At 38.6% G+C, this 8,557-nt stretch overlaps 1 long non-coding RNA gene across 1 annotated transcript; it reads right to left on the bottom strand.

Moving 5' to 3' along the window:
- Positions 1-1,943: 1,943 nt before the first annotated feature.
- LOC108435324 lies at positions 1,944-8,325 on the bottom strand. The gene is made up of 2 exons (XR_005129218.1): positions 8,194-8,325; positions 1,944-4,605 (listed from the first exon to the last, which is right to left on the bottom strand). It is a non-coding gene; the product is annotated as an uncharacterized LOC108435324 (long non-coding RNA).
- Between the last annotated feature and the right edge of the window lie 232 nt (positions 8,326-8,557).

Consider the following 8,557-nt stretch of genomic DNA (forward strand, 5'->3'; position numbering starts at 1 on the left):
GGCAGTACAGTATTAGTCATGTTATTTTTCTATGGAAGGCTGATACACAAATTATAAATTTCTTCGTCTCTGCTATGTTGGTTAGAGAGATTTCTATTTGGTACTCTTGATATCAACGAGGGCTCTCTTAAGCACCCTTTCGCACAACAAAATGAGAAATGAGACAGCCTGCAGCCTACATTCTTCATGCGTACATACATGACTTTGGGTTGATTTGTTGCTAACGTGTAATTTGCTAAAAACATTCTATGTATTGGCCCAGCTTTAGTTGCATAATCGTACATTTACACAGAGGAAGATTTATATAATTTTAAACTGTTCGGGTATGGGTCTGGTTCTGGCTGAAAGAGGATACCTACCATTGTAATGGCATGTCACATTTGTGGCAGTCAGCTTGCATAAGAACTGCCTGCCCACCATCTGTAGTTGCTCTAAGAATGTCGACAAACTGGTGGGACTAATTCGTTTACTCATTAAAGACTTTTCATATTACATTTAAGACCTCAGAACACATTAATTGTACATGTTGTACTATATATATATATATATAGTGGGGTTTGGTATTGAATTTGAGAAACTGTTCTTTGTGAGTCATATCCCATTGGCCTAAAGTATGCACAATTTGTACATACTTTACCAAAAATGTTAAAAGCAAGTACCAGTCTCATTCAGTAAGGAAGAGACAGGACTGACCACTACCACCTCCACTGCCACATCCTGAGGCTCTCTGTGAATTCAGCTTCCCAGTATTAGAGGAGTGTATCACCAGCCTTGAGAAATAGCTCTAGGCGGTAAGAAAAAAAATCACAGATTTGAAGAGACAAGAGCGTGGTAAATTGGTGGATTGCTTTAGACCAGGAGACAAATAATGCAGTCTTTTAAAACAAAGAAACAATACACATGCTTGATTACTGTCATATTGCATTTTTATTTGAGTGACTAAATAGGTCGGGTTTAAGTGCTGTTAAGGTGAATTGTGAACTGAGATTTTGCTAATTTCACTCACCATTGGGTTGTTGAAATATTAAGCTCATTATAGAGATGTCTATCAAGTTTTCTGGATCTTGGTCTGCTCTTGTTCAGTGTCATCAGAGAAAATGGTTGGTCACAGGCCACAGGCTGGATTTTTCCAAACTACTGATTTTTCCAAGCTATTGTAGAACTCGGAATGGGAAGCATCTGGTAGCAACTGTGGAGAGTAACATCACATTGTGTTTCAATGAATTCCAACTGCACATCCTCCTGTACTTCTTCCACATGAACAGGGAAAGTGCTTGAGAACAGTCTAATGTCCATATCAATGGCAGCAAAGTCTTGAAATTGCTGGTTAAATTCTGCAGTTGGTGATGTGAGCACATATATTTCGCCATCTGCCCGGTAATGTTGACATTTGGAAAACAGGAGCTAATTTCTCTCAAAGCAGGACAGTGTGCAGTATTAAGATAACATACTTTCCTCTCAAAAAGAGAGGCTTCATAGTAAATGATTACATAGCCACCTCATCGCTAATCTTTGCAACAATTTCTTGCACTTGGTTAACTGACAGGCTAACTGCAGGTTTGTTCACCTTCTGTTCTCATTATCCACTATGCAAGACTTGAAAGAGTGATTTTTCTTTAATGTTTAACTCCCTGAACAGAATGTATTTAAAAAAGTTCGGGCCATATGCAGTGTATGAGTGGAGGAGATTGCTTCTGACGAAGAGGACATTAAGGAACAACAACAACAAAAAGAAGTCTGCATCTATTTTGTTACATAGCATATTTGAATCACTTAAACAGCAGTGTCTACAGCAAGCTTTTGCCAAAGAGAACAATGTAAAGCTTGTCTAGTGTTGGGGATTTTAGCATAGCATGATCACAATTCAGAAATATATGGAAAACACCCATTTATAATTTTTGAAATGCTATGTACCCCAAAAACTTTAAAAATTTCAAAAGAAGAACAGAATATAAAATTTATTAGGACTTTTTTTGTTCAGGTTTACATGGACAAAGTATTTACAAAACAGAGAACAGAAAATGATCAATTTAAGACATTCTATAAACAAAAGCCTAAAGAAATCCATAGGCTAAAATTGAGAGAGAGAGAAGCTAACACAAACTTGGTGAAATTAGTTACACATTTTTTCAAATTATATGTAAATTTCACAATCTATATACAATGCAGCTTACACAATGATTCATTACAAATCAAAACTATTATTTGTATTTGATTGTATTTGATTGGTGCAGTGTCCCTCATACGCATCCTAATGATGTTAGCAAGAGTCACTCTCAGTCCAAGGCCCTAAATATCCCGAAATAGTCACCTTTTATCCAGTTCTACAATGATGGAGACAGGCCGGACCAACTTCTGTATCATCAGCCACCTCCATGACTGGTAGGATAGACTGGAGATGGGAAAGTCCTTATCTCATGTCATAGTGTCCTCCTCAAGGATAAATCACTCTTCAAGCATCACAAAGAACATCAGCAATCATTAAAGTCTCTGAAAACAGTAATGGAAACTTCATGGTTAAGTTGTAGCCTGTCTGTATGCAACTTTATGCCACATAGAACAGGCTTGCATAGGCCATACTGAGGAGAGGTCACTTGTGAATCTCTAAGATAGCTTTATGTCTTACAGTCCTTCATACTCCAGCGTCTCCTTTATAAAGTTGTTCACTTCTGCCCAGTACAGCAGAATGATCTCTTCAGAGTAATGTCTCTTTCGTGTCCTCAATAAGAACACTCCAAACATAAAGCATATAGAAAATATTTCCTAAAGATTAAAAAGGAAGACAAAGTGGCACTTTCATTGCAACAAGTATTAACTTGTTAAGGTGTAGCCATCACAGGAGCAAAAGAAGGACTCTGCTAGCCATGAACACCGTCAGTGTTTGTCAAAATATCGATCACTGCATCCGAAACACTATACTAGGCAAGACAGTTGTGTCCAAAGTCTGGTCCCAAAGCCAAACACAGCCACGGGGCTTCTGTTTTAGAGTTTGTTATAAGCGGCCCAGTCACAATTATGTTGCAGTTTTCCTTTCAGCTAATGGTGGCATTTGGTTTAGTCAGCAAAAACTTGAAATTGAGAACCGGCAATTCGAATTTTAATAATTTTTTTTCTTTTTTCTTTTCTTCAGAGAACCACAGCAAATGCATATGCCTTACATATCAAAAGACTAATTAATTTAATATCAGTACAAATAAAACAAAGCTGGGATGTTACAGGGGAAGGCAGAGAAACTATACCAAGTGTAATCTACATGAATCTCATGACACATACTTCTTAAGTGCAAACTCAGTGGTTCAGTAAGTATGAGTCATTTAATACTGAACAAAAATGGGAATATTTATGCTATTTAAGCTGTTCTTCTCATTTATATGTATATATTTTTACATATATTGATATGTAAAAACGTGACCGAAAAAACAGCTTTAGTTTGTCTCACAAACTAAACAAGTAAACATTTGAATGGGAATATACTTAATTCATTAGACACATTTCATGGTTTTTCTGAAAAAACAAATCAACAATTATAAACACCTAACAATCCAAAGCTGTCCGATCTGGCCTTTTTGGAAAACGTTTAGACCACCCAAGCAAAGATATAAATTAGAAAGTAAAAAAAAAAAAAAAACACTTATTATTGAATGTAAAGCTTCTAATTTTCTCCACATGCATTACAAATTAAACTAAGTTTGGGTGAACTCTGAAATACCTGTAGGAGCTGTAGGCTCTACTTTGTGATCTGCACAGGATTTCTTTTCAGTTTATGTTGTAGAAACAGTGTGAAACAACAATAGGTTGTTTTCCCTAAAAATGGTTTGATCTGGAAGAGAAGCACCATTCCATATAGACTTTTACTTTCAGAAGGTGTTACACTCATTACTGTCCATTACCACCACCACTCTTAGTGCACTTGTGCGTAGTCACAGTCTTTAGATGCCGAAAACTTTTCCCACACTCTGAACAGTAATACGGCTTCTCTCCTGTGTGAATACGCTGGTGTTCTTGAAGAGTACTCTGTTGAGTAAAACTTTTCCCACACTCTGAACAATAATACGGCTTCTCTCCTGTGTGAATGCGCTGGTGTGTTTTGAGATGACTCTGTTGAGTAAAAGTCTTCCCACACTCTGAGCAATAATACGGCTTCTGCCCTACGTGAATAAGCTGGTGTTTATGAAGATTACTCTGATTATTAAAAGTCTTCCCACACTCTGAGCAGTGATACGGCTTCTCTCCTGTGTGAATGCGCTGGTGTGTTTTAAGATGACTCTGACGATTAAAACTCTTGCCGCACTCTGAGCAGTGATACGGCTTCTCTCCGGTGTGAATGCGCTGGTGTATTTTGAGGGTACTCTGTTGAGTAAAAGTCTTTCCACACTCCAAGCAGTAGTGATTTCTCTCCTTGCTGCGTTTCTGTGCTTTTCTGTGAGATGTGTTCGTGTGGAGGGTACCAGACAATGTTTGCTGAGTACCAGAACGTCTTCTGGATGCCATATTCTTATTTATCACCTTACATTCTTCTTAGTAGACTGTCTTGACGTATTTACGGAAGCACACTGAAGCTGGGTCAAGTGCAGGAGAAGACCTGAAGCAGGACATTATTCATTTCTGGGAAAAGAAAAAAAATAATAACTCAATGTGTAATGCAACAAAAGTATTCCGATCCAAATCATGAATGCTTTACTTACATCAACTGCTAGAAAGTGTAAAGAAATAACAAACTTCCATCTGATATGCAAACCCAAATTCCTCAAATACTCTTCATATAGAATCTCACCACTTAAGTTGTGTCATCATGGCAACATTAGAAATCTGAGGCAAATCTGGATTTTTCTATGGCAAAAATAAGCATTATTCCACAACAATCACATTCTATGGTTAACAACATTATTCCAAACTCAACACATTTCATCTTAAGTACATTTTTTCCACTTAATGGATCCTCTGCTGTATGTCATAGTGCTACATGCAATATGTATACACATGACTGTAGCAAAACACACATCTAACATCATCTTCAAGTTTGCTGATGACACCACCATCCTAGGCCTCATCACTGATGAAGATGAAACAGGCTACAGAGACGAGGTCAGCACTCTGTCAGAGTGGTGCCAGGACAGCAATCTGTGTCTCAACATTAGCAAAACAAAGAAGATGATCGTGGACTACAGGAAGCGGCAGAGCGGTGGTCACTCTACCCTATTCATCAATGGAGCCAAAGTGGACAGAGTCAGCAGTGTGAAGTTTCTCAGCATACACCTCACTGGTGAGCTCACCTGTTCCCTCCAACTGAGATCTGCCCGTCACCATCTCTTCTTCCTGCGTAGGCTCAGGAAGTTTGGTCTGCCTTCTTAGATCCTCACCAACTTCTACAGATGCACCACAGAGAGCATCCTCATGGGCTGCATCACTATCTGGTACAGCAGCTGCACTGCCTATGACCACAAGGCCCTTAAAGGAGTAGTGAGGATGGCAGAAGCAATCACAGGCAACAAACAACCAGCCTTACAGAACATCTTCCAGTCCTGCTGCCTCAGGAAGATCAAAAAGATCCGGTCAGATAGCGTCACCCAGCACACAGCCTGCCATCAGGCAGGAGATTTTGCAGTATACAGGCTAGAAGAACCTGATTAATGAACAGTTTCTATCCACAGGCTGTCAGGCTTCTGAACAAGCTGAGAAGCTTGTGGGTCCTTCCCCAGTTACCAATTAACTCAATCACTTTGTCAGCACTTTAAAACTAAGTCATTTTAAATAACAATAAACACTGAGTCACTTAAGTCACTTTAAAATGTATATTGTCTCTATATTTTGTGCATATTTCTCTAGATTTTGTGAACCTTCACCGGCCACTTTATTAGGTACACATGTTCAATTGCTTGTTAACACAAATAGCTAATTGGCCAATCACATGGCCGCAAATTAATGCATTTAGGCATGTAGAGGTGGTCAAGACAACTTACTGAAGTACAAACCGAGCATCAGAATGGGGAAGAAAGGTGATTTAAGTGACTTTGAACATGACATGGTTGTTGGTGCCAGATGGGCTGGTCTGAGTATTTCAGAAACTGCTGATCTACTGGGATTTTCACACACAACTCTCTCTAGGGTTTACAGAGAATGGTCAGAAAAAGAGAAAATATCCAGTGAGTGTCAGTTGTGTGGACAAAAATGCCTTGTTGATGTGAGAGGAGAATGGGCAGACTGGTTTGAGATGACAGAAAGGCAACAGGAACTCAAATAACCAACCAAAATCTCTGAGGAATGTTTCCAACACCTTGTTGAAAGTGTGCCACGAAGAATGAAGGCAGTTCTAAAGGCAAAAGGGTTCCAACCTTTTACTAGCATACCTAATATAGTGGATGGTGAGTGTATATTTACTATATTCAAATTTGTTTATATTTTACTTTACTTATTTACTTTTTGTAGAGTTATTACCTGAGCCTTACCACAAGCATTTCAATGCATAAATTTCCTGACGTGTTGTGCAAATGACAAACTTGATACTTACAATTTCAAAGCATAAAAAAATGATTCTTCAAACCTCTTAGGGTGCTTGCACTTTACTGTAATGATCTCAAAAAAACAAAAACAAATAAAAAAAAAACCTAAAAAAACTGTTGACTGAGGAGTATTCATGTCTGAAATAACATTAAGAAGTTTAATTTAAGGACAACTATTGAAGTCAAGGTAAGATCTCAGAGACCAAGAAATGTCTACATAAAACCTGCTTAAAGACTGGCCAGGTATGCAAAGCAAAACCCCCACTTCGCTGCCAAAGACCTGCAGGAAGGTTTGGCTGGCACATGAACTGTGATGTACTGGCCTACTGTGCAGTGTTATTACACAAACATCACCAACATTGTGCTGTGGTCTAATAAAACAAAAATTTATCTCTTTGGCTACAATCATCATTGACTGAAATGGTGCCCAAACCTTTGCCGCGCATGCACACGCACATATACACACGCACATGCACACATACATTTTGAAATTTATTAGATTCAAAGAAACATTTGACCAAGGGTGCCTGAACAGTCACCTGTGTTTTGACTAGGGATTCAACCACTATGTTTTTTTTTCAGGGCTGATACGGATACTAATTATTATCTATAAAGGCACTTGCAGTGTACATACATTAATATTTAGTAATGCTTCATTGCTAAAGCTCCACCTTTACAACTTCAAAGAAAACGTGTTGTACTGCCTACCTCACACACTGTAGGAGGATGTCAGGGTTACAACTCAGATTGTACTAAGATCCCTCTGACATCTGAACATTCTAGGGGGGGGGACATTTAGTGTGACTAAAACTAAATGGATGAAACAGATGTAAGTTTGTAACAATGAGAACGATTATTTTAAACTGCGTCGCAAAATTTATTGTCTTTCAAATACAGTTAACCTTACATAATCTACAGAACCTAAAAGGCACATTGAAAAATAAAAAACACAAACCTTGCAGATAAGATTACATAAGAATTCTAGGTAGATATTAGCATAACGTATAGGTCCCTTGCAAAAATGCATAAAATATTTTTGGCAGCTATACAATGTGTTTTGAATGTAAGAAGAGTTTGAAAAGTAAATTCAATATCTTGTGAAATTAACTGGCAACATCCCTTGATTGTTGTCGCAGCACCCACTTTGGCAAGACTGCCCTAGAGGAGGGCACACTGTAGGGGAGACTGTCGGACAATGCATCTCATTTACTTCACTAGTATTTTTTCTAACCATTAAAGGGGCACTTCATCATGTTTTCTCACTTGAAAGGGCATCTAAAAGGGAACTTCATGTTTTTTCATCAGAAGGGTGAAAATTGAATTTTATCCTATTGTGAGGGCACCTATATGACACCACATCACAGTAGTTTGATTTGTTGAATGTATCAGTTGTACTCTACGCTGCATGATTAGAAAAAAAGGGTTCGTTTAGTTTATGCAGGGCGGTGTAATCTTGGGAAGTGGGGAGCTGCATCTGCCTGTACGTCAAAACAGAAACGATAATAAGCTGAAATTATGCTTAAAATCTATTACAAGTGAAAACACGTTATGACTTAACAAATAATGTACTGCTTTCTGGAGGCTTGTCTGCCACCCACGTTCGTTGTAAGCACATATTACGAAGGCTTTCAAACTGCAACAAAAGCAGGACGAAAGGAAACAGTGAGTGTTAAAGTGCCGGACAGCCTCCTACCTTAAATAGTTCAGCTCTTGTTTCTGTTCCTCCAATAACACTATATCAGCGGCGAGGACTACTGACCACAACCAGAGCGATTCAAAAGGAGGAGAACAGTCACTACTTTAAATATGAATGGGAAATCTGGGAACGCTCAACATGGCGTCTGTTTACGGAAAAAGTCCCGCCCTTCAGTAAAAAGAGCCAATCAGCTCGCTCGTTACGAAGCGAGAGCCCAAAGTGCCCCCTCCTAGCCCCCCTTCAAACTGCCATTGTGGACATCTGCGCAAGCGCGGTGACCAGACTTTTTTTGTTTGTACATTATTTTAACTGGATGCTACAAACGATTTATGAGAGTTTTTGTCACATTTTACTAGTGATT

Source organism: Pygocentrus nattereri, chromosome 20, assembly GCF_015220715.1.
Source record: "Pygocentrus nattereri isolate fPygNat1 chromosome 20, fPygNat1.pri, whole genome shotgun sequence".
In the NCBI taxonomy this organism is placed as follows: Eukaryota; Metazoa; Chordata; class Actinopteri; order Characiformes; family Serrasalmidae; genus Pygocentrus; species Pygocentrus nattereri.